At 37.5% G+C, this 21146-nt stretch overlaps 1 protein-coding gene across 2 annotated transcripts in view; it reads right to left on the bottom strand.

Annotated features, from left to right (window-relative positions):
• The window catches only part of ZNF366 (zinc finger protein 366), a 36094-nt gene extending 16682 nt beyond the window's left edge, over window positions 1–19412 (bottom strand). The window contains exons 1-2 of one of the 2 annotated variants that reach the window (XM_071730032.1): window positions 19268–19412; window positions 3982–4051 (exon numbers count right to left, since the gene is read on the bottom strand). The gene's annotated coding sequence lies outside the window, so the exon portion shown is untranslated. Of the gene's footprint in view, window positions 1–3981; window positions 4052–18061; window positions 18482–19267 lie in introns of those variants that run through there. The other variant, XM_071730033.1, reaches the window with a different exon arrangement.
• Between the last annotated feature and the right edge of the window lie 1734 nt (window positions 19413–21146).

Below are 21146 nucleotides of genomic sequence, written 5' to 3'. Positions count from 1 at the left end.
AATACAACTAAGGTTGTCTTAGGGCCCTGTAAGACCAAGGCCTTTTAAAGCAGAATTAAATTGGTTAATGAAGAACAAAGAATCCTTGATCTTCCTGTGGATGAATTAGCAGTTTAAACCAATTCTGACACACTCAACACCTTTGCAACACAAACATGCTGTACCATGACACACAACTTCACAGATGAATCTGCATAGTAGTGCTTCTGCCTAACTTACTTCAGCCAAGATACTTCTGGGCAAAATCCTGTTCTTGGATGTGCGTGTGCAGGCTCTAGAGATTGGCGGTGCTTCTAAGGGATATAGCAATACAAACAATAATGTGCACATTTATTATGGTTGTGACACGAAAAGCCAAAGCCAAAAAATGTTAAAGTTCTTTGTATCATTAACATGTGCCGCTGTGAGAGAAAACAATGGCCAAGTGATCTAAGGACACTGTGTACCATCAGGTTTTGTGTGTTTCCTGGCTTCTCTCACTTTGTATTGTAATAAGAAGGTGGAGAGTAATTTATTTTCTTTGTTTTAAACCCAGAGGTATTTACCTGGCAGATTTGGGGGAGGAAAGACCTTTGACAGCTCTCCAAATTACATTCAGTTTATAGACTTAATCTAGGGTTTTTTTTCTTTCTAAACAGGTGGGCAAAATCTCGACAATAAAACTAAATATAGAAATAATATCAGCAGCCCCCCAGGTCTCCAGAATAACAGTGACCAAAAAATGCTCAGTGTGACATAGCAGACAGATAATTTTCTTCTGGTATTTTGTATTCCACTGGTCATACAGGGAGCCTCTCCTGAATTTGGGGTTCAACTAAAATACAGTTTATGAAACTTGGCTCATCTTAAATAGGGCTGCTGTCTTTTCCCTTAGCTCTCTAGAATCACAGAATAAGATAGGCAGGACAAGACCTTTTAATAGCATCGTGTCCACCTGTAAACCTACCACTGCACTGACAAGTCTACCAATAAACCATGTCCCTATGCACTACATCTACATCTCTTCTGAATACCTTCAGGGATGGTGACTCAGCCACTTACCTGGGAACCCTGTCCCCATGCTTAATAAACCTTTTTTTTGAGATTTTTTTTTTCCCCCAGTCTCCAATCTAAGCCTCCCCTGGCACAACTTGAGGCTATTTCCTCTTGATCTATTGCTTGTTACTTGGGAGAAAAGACTGAGCCCCACCTCCTTACAACCTCCTTTCAGGTAGCTATAGAGAGTGATATGGTTTCCCCTCAGCCTCTTTTTCTCTAGGTTAAACACCAAGTTCCCTCAGCTGTTCCTTGCAAGACTTGTTCTCCAGACCCTTCATTGCCCTTCTCTAGACACATTCCAGCACTTCAGTGTTCTTCTTGTTGTGAGGGGCCCAGAACTGAACACAGCACTCGAGGTGCAGCCTCACCAGTGCCACTCACCAGGGCACCATCACTTCCCTTCTTCCACTGGCCACACTATTCCTGGTACAAACCAGGATGCTGTTGCTGGGCAAACTGCTGGCTTATATTCAGCCAGATGTCAACCAGCACTCCCAGGTCCTTTTCCTCTGAGCAGATTTCCAGCCACTCTTCCTCAAGCCTGTAGCATTGCATGGGGCTGATGTGACCCAAGTGCAGGACTCAACCCTTGGCCTTATTGAACCCCATACAATTGGCCTCTGCACATTAATCCAGCCTGCCCAGGTCCCTCTGCAGAGCCTTCCTACCCTTGAACAAAACAGCAGTCCCCACCCAACTTGGTATCATCTGCAAACCTACTGAGACTGCATTCAATCCCCTTGTCAAATTATTGATAAAGATATGAAATAGAATTGACCCCAACACTGAGCCTCAGGGAACACCACTTGGCACTGGCAATCAATTGGATTTAACTCCATCCACCACAACTCTTTGTGCCCAGCCATCTAACCAGTTTTTTACCTAGGGAAGAGAGCAGCCATTCAACCCACAACCAGAAAGTTTCCTGGGAGAATGCTGTGGGAAATGATGTAAAAGACTTTAGTAAAGTCTAGGTAGATATCCACAGAATTTCTTTCATCCACTGAATGAGTCATCTCATCATAGAAGAAGGTCAGGGTAGCAAGCAGGACCTGCTTTTCATAAACCCATGCTGAATGGACCTGACCACTTTTTGCTGTATGTGCCACATGATGGCACTGAATATTATTTACACCATAATCTTCCCTGGCACACAAGTCAGACTGACGGGCCTATAGTTCCCCTGATTCACTTCTTGTAGATGGGGGTCACGTGTATTAATCTCCAGTCAACTGGAACCTGGCTGTTACCAGCACTGCCCATAAGTGATGGACACTGTTCTGATGAGCACTACTTCAGCTCCCTCAGTATCCTTGGGTGAATCCCACCCACCCTCACAGACTTGTCTATATATAAGTGGTGTAGCAGATCAATGACCATTTCCCTGTAGATTATGGTGGCTTCATTGTCATCTCTGTCTCTGTCTGCTAGCTCAGGGTGCTGAGTACCCGGAGAACAACTGGTCCTACTACTAAAGACTGAGGCAAAGAACACATTAAGTGTCTCAGCCTTTTCCTCATCCTTTGTCATTATGTTTCCCTCTGCATCCAACAAGAGATGTAGATTCTCCTTAGCCATCATTTTGTTGTTAATGTATTCATAGAAACATTTTGTATTTTACTGAGAAGCCAGATTAAGTTCTAGCAGGCTCTGGCCAGTATCATTTTCTCCCTGCATAACCTCTCAAAAACCTTCTAGTCCTCCTGAAGGATGTACTTTTCTGAATGTGTGTATTTGTGTACATTCATCTACCCAAACAGACAGAGATTAGGTTGAAAAACTAGACATTTTTCCCCGTGTCACCTGTGACATGCTGATGCTATTTATAACATCATTCTTGGAAATGTTTGGTGGAGAACATGAAGCTGATTGGAGTACTTAAGACATTCTTCTTTTCTTTTTCAGGAAGCTACATGCTGGATAAATTTGCTTCTAAAGATAGATAAAAAAACATCTCTGTGACTTAGTTAGGCTGTGAACAGGAGAAGGCATCTTTAAAAACTGCTTGCTAACAGACCACTTCCTTCTAACATGGTAGACTGTGGAATTCTATTTAAAATACTGAGTGAAGCAAAAGGCCCACTGACAAAGAAAAAAAAAATCCCTTTAGAAAAAGGGATCAAGAGTAGTAATTGAAGCAAGAATTCTAGGAACTTTGAACAATTCTAAAAATACCTGTCATACTGGAAAAGGCTAAAAAAATTGCTTACAACTGGAAGAAGTATCTAATAATTATAGCTGGATGTGGCTTTCTGTCCTTAGCTCACTGATTTGAAACAATGCACATATATATATACACATTGTAGACATGCACTATATTTGTGTGTATGTGTAGATAATTAATATATGTGTGGTTTTATTCAATCAGAGAGGATTGTTTGGGAGTATGCATTCTGCTGTGTTTTCTTGTCACCCTAACTCCCTGGGCAAAATAAGGAACAGCTAAACCTAGAAAACTCTTTGAGGAAAAGGACTTGAATTATTCAAAAGGGAAAAGGGGATTTTCCGAATTCTGAAAAAGGCTCCACTTATTTATGAAAGGGAAAAAGATTTATTTTCAAAATTGATTTTAAGCAAAGTTAAACTCATAATCTGAACGTAAAATATACCTGTAGACCCAAATCTCCTTTCAAATACCTTCCAGCTTGTGTATATGATTCTTTCCCAGCAATTACAGTCTTCAGAATGTTTCAGAAAGGCCTATAGCAATTGAAAACCTATGTTATTTACTTCTTTTGTTAGACTACTGAAATGCTGCCAAAAACACACAGAAGTGACAGTGAATTGTGCCTAATTGCTCTCTTGCCTCTTGGCTGCCTGTTACCTCCTTCTTCCACAGCCTGTTTTATGCAAACTTTCAGTCTTTCTATAATACAAAATTATGGCAGAGGCTGCAGACATGCTTGAATTTACTAGAAAGAAGTAATTCGTTGCACTACTAACCTTTGGCTGCTTTCACAGAGTGCATGGGTTTATTCCACTCTCCATGGCTACACACATCATGGGACCAGGCCTAAAAGGGGAAGTATTTGAACAGTCAGTGAAGAGCACATCAGAGAGGTGCTACATAATCCAAAAAAAGAGCACCTAGAAGGGGAGGGAAAGTACAGATATTCAGTCTGAATATGGATAACATTACTGCTGGTTTTTCTCTTAAATATACCAAACCCCATGATGTAGAAATTAAATGAGGAAAGATTAAATGTAGCCTCTCTTATCATCTCCTTTCATGTGGGTAGAAAATCTTGCTCATTTGAATGGAGGCATGAGTTTAATTCCATAAAAATGTAGGCCCTGAGGAAACAATAGAAGAGACTATGGATATGACCACCATTCAAGAAGCACTTAAGGAGAAGTCCTTTTCCAGTAGGGAATTTTAAAGATTTTAGTAGCATAGTTCCAAAATAATTTTGTTCTTTCTCTTGCTGGAGGAGCCGATCTCTTTGTAACGCTCAACAATAAATAAGGGGAGGTGAATTGAATTTTATTTCTTTTTAATTTTAAATATCCCCTAGTGACCTGTGTTTTTCATATAAGCACTTTAAAATGTATTTATTTATTTATTTAAAATGTAATTCTATGTAGCACAGCAAATGTGGTTCTAAATATTGAGGTTAGCTTGAACCTAGAAAGACATTTAAAAGTTTAGCTTTTGTCACTAGTATTTTAGGTCCTCAGTTTTGAAAATCTGGAAAGCTCACTTAGCTAAAGGTTTCCATGCTGTATTAGCACTTTAACATAAAAAAACCCTAAACCTTTTCCTCCAGAGCTTCTGAAAAAGCTAATGTCTTTAAAACAGAAATTCTTCTTTAAAGACGAATCGTCACGGTTTCTTTCTTTATGTAAATAAGTATATTTGGAAATACAGTATTTTGAAAAATAGAACAAATGCTCTTCAGAAAATAAAGGAAAGGAAAAGGAAAAGAAAATAAAGGAAAAGGAAAAGTAAAGGAAAAGGAAAAGAATGGAAAACTATAGCAAGTTCAGATAGTCAATATGGTATTTTCAAAATATAATGCCTATGCAGCAGATATAAAAACTATAAACTTTACTTTCTGTTAACTGTTAACTGCTACTTTCTTGTTTCCAAGCTTCATATTTCTACAGAAAAAGGATTTTTAAAAGTATGAAAATCACATTATTCTATCTACAAGCATATACTTTGTTACAGTGTCCACATAATATTCTGTACCAAAGTCAACAGCCAGTTTTCTTTAGACCCATAGAACCAAGATTCTGCTTCTTTTGTAAAAATGCCTTTTGTCCATGGACTTATAATAAGCACAGCCATTAAGATGTGAAGTTTTGAAGTTTCTCAAGCTTAAAAACTGTCGACTACTGTTCTGGTTTTTCTGTTGGGCAACACAATGTTAAAACCAGACATGAGACCAAATGAGTGAAAGTAATATGTACCCTCTGAAAAAATTTAATGAGTACTTTATGTGGAGGTTTGCAATTGTGTTTGCTATTTCAGAAGATGAAACAGAAGGAAGTGTGGGAAGTCTAAAGGCTGAATAGGTTGAACCACTTCTCCTACCTGGAAGAGGAATTCCATTCATAATTGGGCATACATGACTGTAGAAACTGTGCCCTGTAAGAGTATATTCCTAGTCTCCTCTTGGAGACTGAAATGTGGACATGTACTAGGAAAGAAATCCAACAGCTCTTTCTGTGTTGGATGTGGAGAAGATCAGTGAAAAGTGACACACCAAAACATTTCTTGAGCTAAAGTTGGAGAATGCCAGTCTTAGTGAACAACCGGCTGGGGTTTTTTTCAATAGCTAATTTTGTAATTGTTATTATAGAGGTGGCTATGGTTACCTTAATAGGTTTCATGGGATCTCCCTCATTCACTCCAAACTTCCAAATAGTTTTTGGCTTTAAATAGATTCTGTCTTACAGATGTTTAACTAAGCAACGTATTCATTACTTAGTCTCAGTCTCAGGATCTGAAAAAAGGGATCTTACTATGGTAAATTAAGCTCATTTCAGCAGTGAAGCAGTGTTCCATACTGAATCTACATTGCTTTGAGTTATTCCTCAGGCTTTAAAGATACCAGAAATGCTTACACAATTGTGAATGTGTCTATTACTGGTAACCAAGTATTTTCAGCTGGAACATGTATGATCCCTACTCACAATTTTCCCAGTTGTTTCCCTCAATGGAACCATGAAGCCCCCATAAGCCCCTTTTTTCTTTCCTTCCAGCCTTTTATGCTGCCTCCTGTGTGTGAGTGAAGTTGTGTAGTAACATTGCTTCTCCCCATTTTGCTTTCTATTGGGAATTCCATAATTTCAGAGTTGGAAAGCCATCATATGGATATTTTTGACATTTCATTTTCAAGATTACCTTGTCTGTTTTGCTGGGTTCATGGGTTGTCTTGACTAAGAATTTTGACTAGATGATAATTATGTTCATATTTGTAAAATCCATGCACCTGCTTGTCAATTTTACAGTCAGGTTTTTCTTTGTAGGTGCTGCTTTGTTGAATGATGCAGAAGCTCTAAATATGCTTCAAAAATTTTGAGTTATTTCAATACAGATTCACTCAATAACTCAAGAGTTGTTATTCAGTAATGGGTTTAACTAACATATGATGACTCTATGTTAATAAACTCAGGCCGAGTATTTAAATTGAGTACATGTTGTATGTAAACTGTATATCTGTAATACACCCAAATCAGCTTTGAAGTCCTTATGATACATTATTTGAAGATAACTGAAATGATGATACGTATTTTGAATTAAGAGAGCTCTTTTTCTGCCACAGTGTGGAAGCAAGAGAAGACAGAAATTTAGACTCCCTGGAAAAAATAAGCAAGGCTTTAGGGAAGGTACCCAAAATCAGTGAGTGCATATACTGATTCCAGAGACACAAATGTTGGGAAAACCTTAAAAAAGCAGTGCTGAGATAGGAATAAAAGCAATTTGTGAGTCAAACCCTTTCCAGTACTACTTCCAAAAACAGTTGTTTTCTCTGTCACACATGCATGTGTGACATTATCAGGAGAAACTTTATAGAAATGGTTGTTAAGCACTGGAACAGGCTCCCCAGAGAGATCGTTGAGTCTCCATCCCTGAGTGAGTTTAAAAATCATCTGGATGTGGTGCTTGGGTACATGATTTAGTGGTGGGTCGTCAGAAATAGGTTAATAGGCTTAGGAGAAGGTTGGACTCACTGACCTTGAAGGTCTTTTCCAGCCTGAGCAGTTCTATGATTCTATGTAGACCTGATGTCTAATGAAGTTCATGATTTCACCATTAACTTAAATTCTTCTGAAATAAGGCTTCTTGTCCCATGCCTTTTGTAAGACAAATAAGTCTGCTTAAATGGAGAACACTATCAGGACAAATATATTGCCATATAGATTTCTCTTCCCCATTTAGATTACCATCATTAATAGGACTGGAATTGGAAACAATTGTTCATTATAACGATCTGGAATAACTGAAAATGAGAAGTGGACCAGATCAAGTTTTTTCTTCCTATATTAGTATGATAGTACTGAGGAGCTTGGTGTCTTCTCACTTCTCCATGGGAAATCACCTTCATCTGATGGTACCAGGTTTCAGGAAAAAACTTGTTTCCATCAACAAGTGTGGGTTTTTTTCTCAGCAAACACTTGGTTATTGAAAACTGGGAGTCACATTCAGGGACATAACCAGAACTCAGTGAGTCTAATGGCAAGATTTCTAGTAAACTCTCAGACTAATCCTTCACAATTTTCCTTGCCATTTGTTACGGATTCTCTTGTCCACCATTTATGACCAAAATCTGATACTTTTAACAAAGATGTATACACATGGAATAAGCAACTGATTCTGAGATAGTAAGCTAACAGATGATAACTTAATGGAAACCATGCAATTATACACCTAAAATATAAAATTGATTTAAAAATCTGACATGTTTAAGCAGCTTAACATGGCACAATAAATAGATGTAACAAGCAGCAAAGTTTCAAATAAACTTTGTATATACATATATATGTATATATAATATATTAAATATTTTATTTACTTCACTGTCTCTGTTTTGGCATGTTTTATTTCCTTTATGTTTGAACTTTGGTCATTTTAGACATTCCTTCTGCTTGAAGGGCTTTGTGTGCAGTGTAACTGCATTAATACTGTCTGGGCAATGACACCAGAGAAGTAATGGGTCTTAAAAAACTGTGAAATAGAAATATCCTCCCTGTATTGTCTTTGTTATCCCCAGATGCTAATATTTTAACTTACATTACTTTTTGTTTAATTTTAGCTGGGAAATACAGAAGTTTAGGAAAAATATCCACTTGCATGTACTGCCTAGAGTGGCTTTTGGAATCGTCTTGGATCCTGATTTTGTACTCATTTTTCAGGAAGCAAGATAATATGAACACTTTAAGAGGAGTATAGTTACTTTAGTACTTCTTGTAATGGAGAAAGTGTAAAAGTGAATGCACACTCACTTTTCTACAACTTACAGAGCATTTTGGTTTTGATAATTACTGAAAATGTTAAATTAGATCCTGAGATTTTCTCCTCTGAAAGTCTGTAGCAGCCCCACCCCCCAACCTGACAAAGCTGAGGCACTGTCTGTGGCATCAGATGTGTTTACAGAATAGTCTATGGCATAATTTGCTTCTTAGTGGTGACAACTATCAGATTAAAAACAATTTCTCTGGTGCTGTAGTGAGGTAGTTGTAGATAATTTCCTTTTCTCCAGTATGAATGCTGTGTTTTCCGTTTATCAAAATGGTTTGCTGCCCCTCATATTGCTTTTATGTGTATTCTGTCCTTACTGTAGTAAAATCTTTACTATCATTCTCGTAACTTTTCTGTTGTCCAACAAGACAGTGGGTGAAGGCCACAGAGCAGTGTGGCTGCCCTAACAGTGAACCTGCAACAGGGTGATGCTCCTAGCAGTACTTAGGGGTCATGAACAGTGTCCAGTCATTACAATGTATATGTGAAATGTCCTTTATCTACAGTTTAGTCTTGCTTCTGTTTTGGCCTTTTGTTTCACTTTTTCTTACCCTTTCTTTCTCCTTTCTCTTTCTCTTTTTCTTCCTCCTTTCTCTTTTTATTCCCTTCTTTCTTCCTTTTTGTTAATTTTCTTATTTATCTTATGTTTCCTTCCCTCTTCACTTCTCTGTTCCATCTGTTGTTCATCCCCTCTGCTTCACTATTCTATCTGCTAAAATGGTCAGCAGCACAAAGGTAATCTGGATAAGGAAGTGGTTGCTTAAGTCCTCAGGCTCTGAAGTTAGCTGTTTACACAAAGTGACTCCAAACCACAGCTAACACATAGTGAGAGCATGCAAGGCACTGGTCTGGAAGTGTGTAAAGGGGTCAAAGTTGTCCTCAGCTGAGCACCTCCACCTGCCTGATTCTCTTGCACCAACAGGGAATTCAAGGCTGCTTTGGGGTGGGGACAAAGGGGAGAGGGAATGATTGCTGGAAGATCTGTGTCTCTGGGTTCACAGTGCAGCCCTGTCTCACCTGTGCCCAGAGCACTCACCCATAGTGGGCCCCCAGTCCCTTCTTCTGGAGGCTTTTTCTCTGAAGACAAGGGATTACAAGGTAGAATGAATCAAAAGGAACTTGACACTATAGCCAAACCATAAATGCAGTCACTCAGGAGGGTGAAGTGCCCCTAAGTTTCAATAAACCTGGGGAGATGACGCTTGAAGGGGAACCCAGACCTCCCTCCAGGGGGATGCAGTCTGCAGCAGCTGACTACACTATCCCTGGGACTTCTCTTTGCTCTCTGCCCACTGGCACTTGCATTTTTTGTCTACATAAGGGCCCATTTAGTTTGGTCACAGCCTTAAGAGGCTAGAGCTGTGGGTCCAGACTCCTCAGGAGGATAGAGGAAAACGAATCAAAGTCTCCAACTTCATAGCTGTTGTGTTTTGCACTGAATATTGTGTCATTCGTGAGTATTCAGTTTCTCAGGAATAATCTTACAGGACTGGGTCTCCTAGAGTATTTGGGCATAGGCATACTGCATATTCTTATGTACGTATATCCTGGTCAGAGTTCAGGTCTGACAGAACCAGACTGGCTACGGTGATGACATTGGGACCATATATAGTAGCAGAGTTTCAAATGTGCAAAGCTTAACTGGTGCCAGCAGACTGGACGGAAATGCAACTGGATCCTGCCCTCACTGGTTATTGGAATTAACAATGGTTTGGCCAGCTCAGTTAATTGCTCAAATAAACAATGGCAGTAGTTCATCCTAAGTAACTGTCCCAATTTTCTCTCTGGCATCATCCATATTGTACTGAAATTATGATGGAAAATCTGAGGAGTAGCTAAGAACAAGATCTGGGATTTGGATGTTATCAGCTTATGCCAATAAGTTAAATTTCTTCCCTTCCTTAAGTGGATAAGGAGCACTCATGTCAAAGGCTGGAACTATGGATTTGTCCCTGCCTTTTTAAAATATCTAGAGTCACTTTAATCACTGTTTAGAGAAATCCTATCACTCCATCCTTGTTTCCAGTCTACTTCCATGTCTGGCATTGCAAATTAAAACAGTACAATTCTGGCACCATAGGCATACTCTATTAAACAGCTTTTCCTCTGGAAAATTATCAAATAACACTCATGCAGTTTTAGCATATTGTTTTTTTCTCCCACCATGCAGATATTATATGAGACAGGTTGAACAGAAGACATACTAAATAGTATTAGGAAGGATGCCTAGTAAAATAGTAGTATTGAATAGACCCTGGAGTCCTTGAAAGAATACTTCAGACCTAATCTTCTCACCTACAAAACACAATTGTTTAACACTGTAGAGTGAAGTGGAGACAGAGGGGGTTTGAGCTGTACATCAGTATTATTTTAGAAGAAACAATGGAGCTATGCAGAACACCCAGAATTAGAATGATTGAAAATGTATGCCCTTCCATAACCCTCATGCTGTCCTGTTTGAGCTGTTGTTTTGAAAGTAAACCTTTCACTGGCATTCCTGACCTTTTGAAAGGAAATAGATTGAGCTTTTCTTCCTACTGCAGTCCCTGTTTCCTTATCACCTCTAGGGAGGCCAGAGAGATGGTTTGGTCTCTTTCCATCTCTTTGTTAAGTTAAAGGTAGCTAAGGGCCACCTTCAGACTTTCAGCCAGCCCACTGCAAGACAGGCTGCTGGCACTTTCCTACACCATCAGAAGTTAATTGCACCTTTCAGGTGTTGCATGCATAAAGCCTCAGATACCTAAAAAACAAACAAACAAACAAATAAAAAAAAAAAACCAAAATGGCAGGTGAAATATACTTGTATGCTTGGAGAAGGACCAAGGAAGAAAGGATTGTATGGGAGAGTTTTAACATAAAGTCTCTGAAACAGATCAGGATTCTTATGAAAGTCTAGTTTTAGTTAAACATGGGGGAGTATTATTAGTTTGTATTTATTTTGCATTTAATTCCTCATTTCACAAAAGACAAAACTCATAGCAAAACTGAAGGGTGCTAAACTGGTAGGTAATGTGTGTTCCAGTAAAACATGCTACATCCTACAAGAACTGAAAGAAGAGGATTTCATCCAGAAACTGAAAGAGTTAAGAAAAATATATCTGTTAGTAAATTGTTCTTGTGGTGTCCAGTTCATTAGAAGTAATGACCAGATGATGCTTTCCTAATCATTTAGGAAATAATAGTAAATTTTATTTTAGCTGAAGCTTGAGCAGAATTGGTGGGAAAGCTGCTAGGCTGAAAGGACTGATTAATCCCTGTAAACCACTGGTACCCACTTGCAATTAAGCTGTCTCAGCAGTGACTCAGATGTTTCTCTCTGAAGATAAGTTCAATAGGAAACACAGCAAAGGAATTAGAGATGTCAGTGCTATTCCTAGGACACCACTGTGTTTATTCCGTTGATACCCAAATAGGAAAAACTAAGAATCATGAGCAATGAGTTAAAAATGGATCTTAGGGCAAATTACTGGGGCACTGGAGGAAGCTACTTTTGATATATTTGCTTTCCAGACTGCCAGAGCATAAAATCTGTAATAAAGCATTGAAAAAATGTTGAATATGAATTTCTTGTTCAGAGAAATTATCACTTTCACATCTCACAATCACATTCAAGTGGGGGGGTAATTTTAAAAACCAGTTTATTTTTTTAAGGAGAAATGTCTTCTTCAGTTTTAGAATAAAATGATACCTTTAATCATGTGGAGTACTGCAAGGAAGTAAATTAAGATAACTTCCTTGCTTGCTTTGCCCTTCGTCTGTGATGCCAAACCTGAATCTTCTCCTTGATGCCAAACTTGAGTCTTCTTCTTGACTGAACAGCAAAAAGCAAATGCTTTCTCTATCTTATCCCCAAAATGCAGCCTGCATATTGCTTTTATTTTGTTAACTTTCAGAAAGATCTAAAAGTAAATATTACTCTGTCGACATAACTAAAGAAAATCTGAATTTTAAAACAAATTTCATATTGCTTTTGTGACTTTGATTAACTGTGAAACAAGTCTTTATGTAGATCATCTAACAAGGAAAAAATCCAGAGGCTGATTATTTTAAACTGAAACAGATTTAAAATGTCAGTTTTATAGAATTCAATAAACTAGCATAAGGAGTAGGAATGTCAGCTTAGACTTAGCCAAATGTCATCAGCAGCACTGGAACTGAAACTAGAGCTACAAAATTCTTCTACAGAATAAAATACTTTTTACCAAAGAAAAGAAAAAAATGTGAGAAGAAACTCATCATAATTTTAAATCTGAATTTATAAATATTTCCCAAACCACTCCAGTACTAATCCTTCACCAAAGGTTTGTTCTGGATGCTCAGTTCAGATCTTAATCACAATAAAAAGAAACAAAAAAACCTCAAATATCAAACTTATGTACTATTAAAAAAAGCCCACCAGCTTATCGGAAAAAAACCTTATATATTAATATAACTCTTTCTCTCAGTCCCCACCCTCTATTTCCACCCCACAAATTATTCTAACGAGTGATTTTCCCCCCTCAAAAAAATTCAAGTGTCACATATAAGAACCTGGAAAATTTTATAGAAATTATCACTGTGTTTGGGGAGGAATGGTAGACACAGCTGTGATATGGGCAGGTGGAGGCTAACCAGAGGATAAATAATTGTATAGATACTGTTCTGACTTATTGTCCTCACTACGCTCAGGCCCTGCACTCATTTTTTCTGTGTCCTGTAGTGAACGAGCTGGTTAAGATCCTCACTGCACTCATTAGAGGAAATCCCAGGTCCTGATTGTTTGCCCACAGAATGCAGTGACATCTGCTCAGTTGCATTTCTTTACCTGTGTCTTAAGCATAGGTGGATTCCCTTTTTGTGGGACACGAAGAAAGAAATGAATGCATTTCAGATTAAAAGGCTTTAATTGCTATTTTGATTTTCCTGGCAGAGGGATGAGAATACAGTGGAGGAGGAGTCAGTCAACATCATTTCTCTGATGCTTGTGACTGCTTCCATAGCACCCTGAAAAAATGCTACATACAGACATATAAAATTATTCTGGAAAACTTGGTGACTTCACATTGTGAGTGCAGCATTATGCAAAAAAACTCTCTGAGATAATATCCATGATGGTGTGACACTTTGCTGTGGTACTGTGCAAAAAATACTATTTTCCTGCAGCTATAGAAATGGATGGGTTTAGTTTCTGGTAAACGTATTACATCGTTGTCAACTTGCTATTCCAGGAGGTCCTTTACAGTCTTATGGAATTTCTGTCACAGGAAAATAGTTCTGAACAGATATAGGACACTTTCCATAGCTTCAGAAACCTGCAGTAGGGATCCAGCCCAACATAGGCTGCTACCTATCAGGCAGCTCAAACAAGTTTTGATGTTCATTAGAAACTGACACTTTTAAAAACAGGTCACTCTTTTTCTTTTCACCTCCTGATATTGTTTACACTACACATGCTTTCCTACTAAGAATTTTAAGAATAAGTAGACAGGTAGAAAAATACTGTGCGGCCTGGAACTACTGTGTGAAACACGTTCCCCTTTCAAATAATTTTTACCTGTATCTGAAATACTACTTGCTTAAGAGTGAACCTCATAGAGAGGACTAAACCTGCAATAGTAACTATATTCCAATGTGTTCTTCTTTGATGTCTTTAGAGTACATTTATGTATTTAGCTTAAACGTAATGTATTTGGTGTTGGTGAGAGCCTAAGTATACTCTTTCCAGCTTACAGTCTCTAGTACCAGACCCGGAGTAGAGCTTTCCATGAAATAAAAGCTCCAGAATTTAACCCATCACAACCCTAACCAGAGAAAACTAAAGTATAAGTGGCTTGTGCACAGTCAGGAATAGCAACCAACCAGTGAAGAGGAAGACTGGAAGTCATCTTGTCCCTCCCAGACATCACACTTGTAGCTTATTGATGGGCCTGGTGTCAGAAGCAGTATCTCCCTGAGAACACCACGTGCTCCATCTCAGAGCCACCACACATGCTCCTCCAGCCTCAGACTGCATGGGTAATGCCTGCTTGCTGCACATTAGCATTCCTTGCAGCCATATTCCACAAGTAACAATGAAAAATGCACAATCCTTCTCATAGCCTTGCTTTAAATTTCAAATCAGCTGTGGTTTACTAATTTATAAACAAGAACTGATACTATCAATGTATAAGACTCAGTCTACCTGGTAGCTTTTTGTGGCTAAATGAACCTTCACAGTCAATGAACATTTGTATTTTTCAGTGTTCTCTGATCTCCAGGGCTACTAATGAGCATAGGCACCTGAAAGGTGGATATTTCCAGGTACACCTTTTATGAATACTGTGAGTGAAAAAATAGATTTTTCAGGTAACACACATTTACTCTGAGTTTTTTCTTTTAAATCACATGCACACCCAAAGCATAGAAGAGAAGTATGTCAGTGTTTTGGCTTTTTTAGCTAGAGAGGGAAAACAAAATGATAATTCTTTTTTTTTTCATTTTTCATTCAGATAATTAATGTGTCTTTCTAACATCCTTTGTAAAGAAGGAAATAAGGAGTGAAAGTTAAAAAAAAATCAAGGCAAATGTTCACATAATTTCTTACGGAAACCTTCAGACGACAAATATGTTTTCTTTTCATATATGATTACCTAGCATGATTTCTTCCAGTGACATTGGAAGTCTTTACAACACATTACACATCATTGGTTTAGAAGAAAAACACTGTGTTCTGCTTATGAAGATCAGGGTAACACTAGTATAAAAGTATTTGTTGTACAAAAACAAGTCACAAAGTGTTTAACATTGGAAAGACCTATAACAAAAATAAAATATTTTTCATTGGATCATAGTATTTTAGGAGTCCGAGAAGGACTATTCCCTCACAGATATAAATAAAGTAAAATCAGACATCCAGCCTGCAGTTCAGTATGTGTTTTAAGTAATCAAAACATATTAGCTTAGGCCTCTTCATTGGATGAAAATCTGAATATTGTCCATAAAATTCCACCGCATTTTGATAGCAATGGAGAGCAATGGTCTCATCTTCAGAATATCAGCTTTTCAGCAGAAGGAGGATAATCCCAAGTCCTTGTTTCATTGTTTTTAAAGGCTTCATAATGTTTGCAACTCTATTACTCTGTCTTCTCCAAGCTGGTATTCCTTCCTTTTCAATGCTCTTCTAAGATGTTGAACCAGTGGGGGGAAAACTATTGCATTTAAGAAGAAAATGCTCATTTGTTTTTGGTGGTCTATTTTTAAAGTAAAATGGGTTATAAGATCAGTGCATCAAACAAATGAATAATTTTACAACTGTCTGTAGCAGTCAACACAGCCTTTGTAAGGTTTGCATGGAGAAGTTTTTTTCGTTGCATGAGAGTGCACAGAAGATATGGGTCATTTCTTATCAACTAATAAGAAGCTGCCTTTCCTTACACACCTTTTTTCTGATTTGGGTCTTTAAACCATGGCCACAGAAAAACTCTGTTACTTTCTGCAGCTTTTACTGTGTTTATTTCTCAGGCTGGTGTTCTGATTACATGCCTGGCTGAGTGGGGTCATCCATTCATACAGAGGCCTTTCTTCATTATCAAGGCTTTGTAATATCTAGGACTGGAAACAATGAAAGTTCTATCTGGGACAGTCCATAGTCTTCTGCCTCTGTATATGAGGCTTGTTTCATATTGCTACCATGAGACATCCCCCTATGCTTCTCCCATTCCAAATACAGGATATCTATCAGTTGCTACTAGAAATGGCACATAAGAACATGCTAAAATGTTAATCTGTGAGATGTACATCTTGCCTTCCAGTTCATCACTATCTGCTTTATATGCAGAGAGTCGTAAGGCCAGGCTCTTATTGATGTCCTTATTTGAAAGGAAATAAGAACAAAAAAAAAAAACCTCTTTAAAATTCAAATATTCAGATTCCCTTCTGCTCAAAAATCTGTATTAGAGATGCCAAAATTTTGCTAGGAATATAACTTACTACTATTCTGCTTTCAAAACTCATGCCTTCATTTTTAACCATGAAAAAAATAGTCCTAAATATATAAAGGTGATGTACATTTACATAGTACTTCCATTAGTTTCTGTGCTTTCTTTCGTCAGACCCATTACATTGGGATTTCCACGGTCTAAAATTTACTTGTGTAACATCTTCGCCATCTTGTTTGTATTTTTCAGAACAAAAAGTAAAATCTGTCTATTCTTTTATTTCATTATTACTATACTTTTATACATTATTACTGTACTATACTATACTTTTATTTCATTATTACTGAGAATAAATTAAATGGAAATACTTTTTAACTTATTTTAACTAATTCTATGGGAAAATATATACACTGACTGACCATTTACTTCTGTATGCTATATACATAAATATGGCTCTTAGCAACAGAAACAGTAAGATTGCAATAAAAATAAACAGAGCCTCTCTCTTTCTATTGCTGCAATTTTTTAAAGTAATTCTGAAGTGAATAACAGAAAATCTATTTCACAAACATTGAATTTCTGCCATAAACTAGTAGTAAATCTATACTAAATCCTGCCTCAGAGTACCCCCTTTGCTGCTTAGAAATACCTTAGCAATGGCAGAAAAAGATAACAGATCTGCCAAAAATCTTGTTGTTCTGACATCTCAAGAAATATATTAATTGTGCTACAAATTACTGTAATATTAAATGTTACAGCTGTATCAGTAGTAAATTACAGAATGTAAAAAGAAATTAACTCCAAATGATTACAAAGACGTATTATCTGAAGGAACAGTTATCCCAATAGCTGAAATCTAAGCATGACCTTCAAAATTCAAGGTATATTTTTTTTACTCCCCAATTATTAAGCATTCCTTTAAAAATACTCTTTCTTTGTACTTATTAATGAGACACGGGTCTAAGAATAGCCTGTACCGCTTTTGGCCACCTACTATTACTATGAACACATATATTCTTAATAATGTGCTTCAGACAATCTCTCAGAGGAAGAATATCCTGTATACATAGCCCAAACCAATAATGTATTGTGTAGTATCTTCAGAAACAAAACCTGTACCTAAAGACTGCAACTGGCTCTTGCCTGTGAGGTAAACTGAACTTCTGAACTAATGAGGTCTAAGCATACAAATGACAGCAATCAAGACTAACAATCTGCAGTTTGAGCAAAATACCACTACAAATACAGAGCGTATGCACTTTTTTTTTTTTTAATGTTTGGGAGATTCCTCTACTTTTCACCTGGAGTAGAAAGTGGTTCTCTAGATGTTTGATGTGTAACTGCCAAAATAGCTGTCCAAACGCTTTTTTTTTTTTTTTTTTTTTTCAGTTTGAATTAGAATTTAGTCACGTAAAACATAAGCCTAAAACATAAACAAAGTGAAAGATGTGGCAAGTCATTTTCATTGCAACACCTGGCATTTACTTGCTATTAGCAGAGGATTCTTTGTAGGTGAAGAATAACTAAATAAACCCAATACTTGATACCAAGTTAGACCAAGCTGCAAATTTAAGCTACAGAATTTGAGAAACAAATTACTTCCATGTCCTTTGGCAGAACCCATCAGCTGCTTCTAAAGTGAAGGGAATCTACAACTTACCCAGAAATCGGGCTGAGTTTGGGGTGGATCGCTCCTTCCTATGGAAAACCTTGCAGAAAGATAGAGAGCAAAGAAAATCCTTTTTGCTAATTGATTCAGTGAGGGATGGGAGCAGAGGGCTGTTCTGGGGTGGGAGCACAGCCCAGGTGCCCCAGGGGGAGAGGGAGCAGGGCAGCTGGAGCTGCCTGCCAGCCATTGGGAGCTGCTCTCTTCAGGCTCCGGGCACTCTGCAGAGCACCCTGCATTTTAGAGAGCTGCAACTTGAAGAAATCCTGTATCAGAAGGTGACCAAGCTCTCCTTCTGCTGGCAAGTGGACACCTGTCCCAATTCTTTCCCCCACCTCTGCATTCAGCTTTCATAAAAGCGTGGGGGAGACTCCTCTGATCCAATATCTGAAACACACTCTAGCATCCAATTACTCATTTGACATGCCACTTCTGTTCACTCTGATCCATATATACCCACATGAAAAATATTACTTGTTTCTGCAACAATTCAAACAACAACTAAACATTTGAATCCATCCCACTACTGATGCTGGTGTCCATTGTTGGTGTTATTTTATACTAGACAGCATTTTTTCCTTTTTTTTCTTCAAGTGAGAACCTGGAACTGCATTTACCAAGTCTTAAATGTCACTGTTCCTAGACTAATCATATACACAGATGAGTAGAGATAAACATGTGTAGTCATAAACAGGACTACATAAAAGGAAAAAAAAAAAAGCCCGAGTAATCTTTCTTCAACCATAGCACAGGTTGATGGGTTGAAGCAAACTTCAGTAGTGTCAGATGATACATTAAATACATCAGTTTGCACATGACACAGCTTCTCTTTTTATTTCAGCAACGGCCCCGTGAATCTTGCTGAGACATTCAGGATAAAGTTAGTGAAGCCCGTAACAGGATTTTTGTAGCAGAATCTACATAGGTAAAATTCATAGCATACCATGTTATGAATACTATCAGCCTCACTGGGAAACAGTTCCTTGCCTGTGTTGGTTTAACTGTATGTTATTATCACCAGTATCCAAAAACCAGACTATAGGTATCTATAGCGTAAATATACGGCTTGTCAATGCATATGCTTATTATAGGTTTTTTATCAAATAAATGTGATTCTTGTATAATGCCTTCTCTTAAGACAAAAGCACATATATTGTACTGCTAAAGAGTTAACCATAAAAGCATTTTTACTTAACTTACCAGTTGTTGAAGCTGGAAGGATTCTTGCCCTAAACTTTCTACCTGCTCTCATGTTGGTAATCTCTGTCTCTCTCTCTCCCTCTCTCTCCCTCCCCCCGTGCAGTAAACTTAGAAAACTAGCAGGGACAGTGTTTCAAATGACTTAAGAAAGAGAACAGGAACAATCATTTCGTTCTCTTTTTTTCAGATGAGTACAGTACCTTCAGAAAGAAGGAAGGAAGGGAGGGGAGAGGAAGTCAACAACCCTTTGCTTTCCTGCAAAAAAATAAGGAAACAGCAGATAGCAATCTCATTTTCTCTCAAACAAAATGTTTGGAAAAATAAATATATCCAAACTAAAAGGAATTCCTCAAGTATTATATCTGCATTATTGGCTTCATAAAACCTACTTTACAGGTTGCTATGTGCAAATACATTAAAACAAATGAATTTCCTAAGTAGTGGGTAGGAGTAAGACATCCATATCTTATTCAGAACAATTAGCCATAAACTTGCGCAGATGATGCCAGCTTTTACTCTAGAGAAGGAGTGATCTTACTGTATATATATGTCTTGTTTCTAAGGTGATGTAAGTGAAAAAATTCCTAAAAACTTTCTCTACTGTGATTACAAGAAAATAACACAAATATCACATTAGATATTTATAGAACTCTGCGAAGTAAAAAAAAAAAACATGGAAAGAGTCTCAAAAATTGTAAGGATCGTAGTTCAATATTGGAGTTGCAGCAACAAGTCATTTATCTCAATGAACTGCATTATAGAAAGCACCCTAATATATCTGAACAAAACAAATGTTCTATGTCCTAGGACAGTTTTTATATTTTAGTCGGTTTCTTTCTTTACCTATTTAACATATTATGACACCCAGAGTCTGGCCAGCTCACTGAAGTTATGCTTGGAATAAGTTTAGTCTGCTGGAGTACGCCATGGTTTTGCTCACTTGTGTGTTTTCCTCTGACTTTATCTGTCATCTGAAGCCCACTTATAGGGATTAGATGATCACTTTATTTTTTCTACCCATATTTTTTCATTATAATATTCTTGCTAGTGAAGACCTTCACATTGCCTCTGGGGGTGTGTTTTCAGTTAGTCTTTTAATGTGATACTGAAGATGGGGCTCTTCATTGACTAGCAATTCAGTGTTGAGCTTTGTACAAACATTAAAAAAAACTTTTTAAAATTACTCTTTCTTATAAACTGTGTATCCAGACCCTGCTCTAGGACCAACAGCTTGATGAATCCTGCTGAAGTAAACTGAGTTATTGTTGTAAATTCAGTGTTATGGAAGGACAAGTAAAGATTATTATTTCCTTTATGATATAATAAGAAGAACTGATCATCTGCATGCAGAGAAAGGAGTTCTTTAGCACCTATATTCTTTTTGTTTCCAGAAGATGTGTAGCAATGTTTTGGCTGGAGAGACTTTTATTTTAATATTCACTAACTGAAAGCTTTTATCCTAGACATCAGTAGCTGACAGAGCAATGCAGATGCTAAGAGTGATCTCTGGCCTTATAGCATCACTAGTGTTTCCTGGAATGAATGAAAGCTTAACCGGAGGATTCATGTTAAATTAAAAGAATACAACACAGATATGTACAGTAAATGAAGTCCTTGATGCTCACTTGGGAATGCAGGCCCTAACCACATAGATCTCTATTTTATACCAAGCCTAAGGAAAGTAAAGAAGCATGGAAAGCCACCAAATTAATGTATTGTCCTTCGGGGCAAATCTAAAAGCTAAAAAAAAAAAAAAAAAAAAAAAAAATTGTTTTATTTTGAAATGGTTTATCAAGATATTTGCAGCTTCTAGGCTTTTATTTATTCATCTGTCAGGTGTGCCAGGTTAATCAGACCCTGAAGACTTCCATTATGTACC

Source organism: Heliangelus exortis, chromosome Z (genome assembly GCF_036169615.1).
Source record: "Heliangelus exortis chromosome Z, bHelExo1.hap1, whole genome shotgun sequence".
Taxonomy (NCBI): Eukaryota; Metazoa; Chordata; class Aves; order Apodiformes; family Trochilidae; genus Heliangelus; species Heliangelus exortis.
Note: the sequence above shows the minus strand (reverse complement) of the source record. Positions and strands in the feature narration are given on the sequence as shown.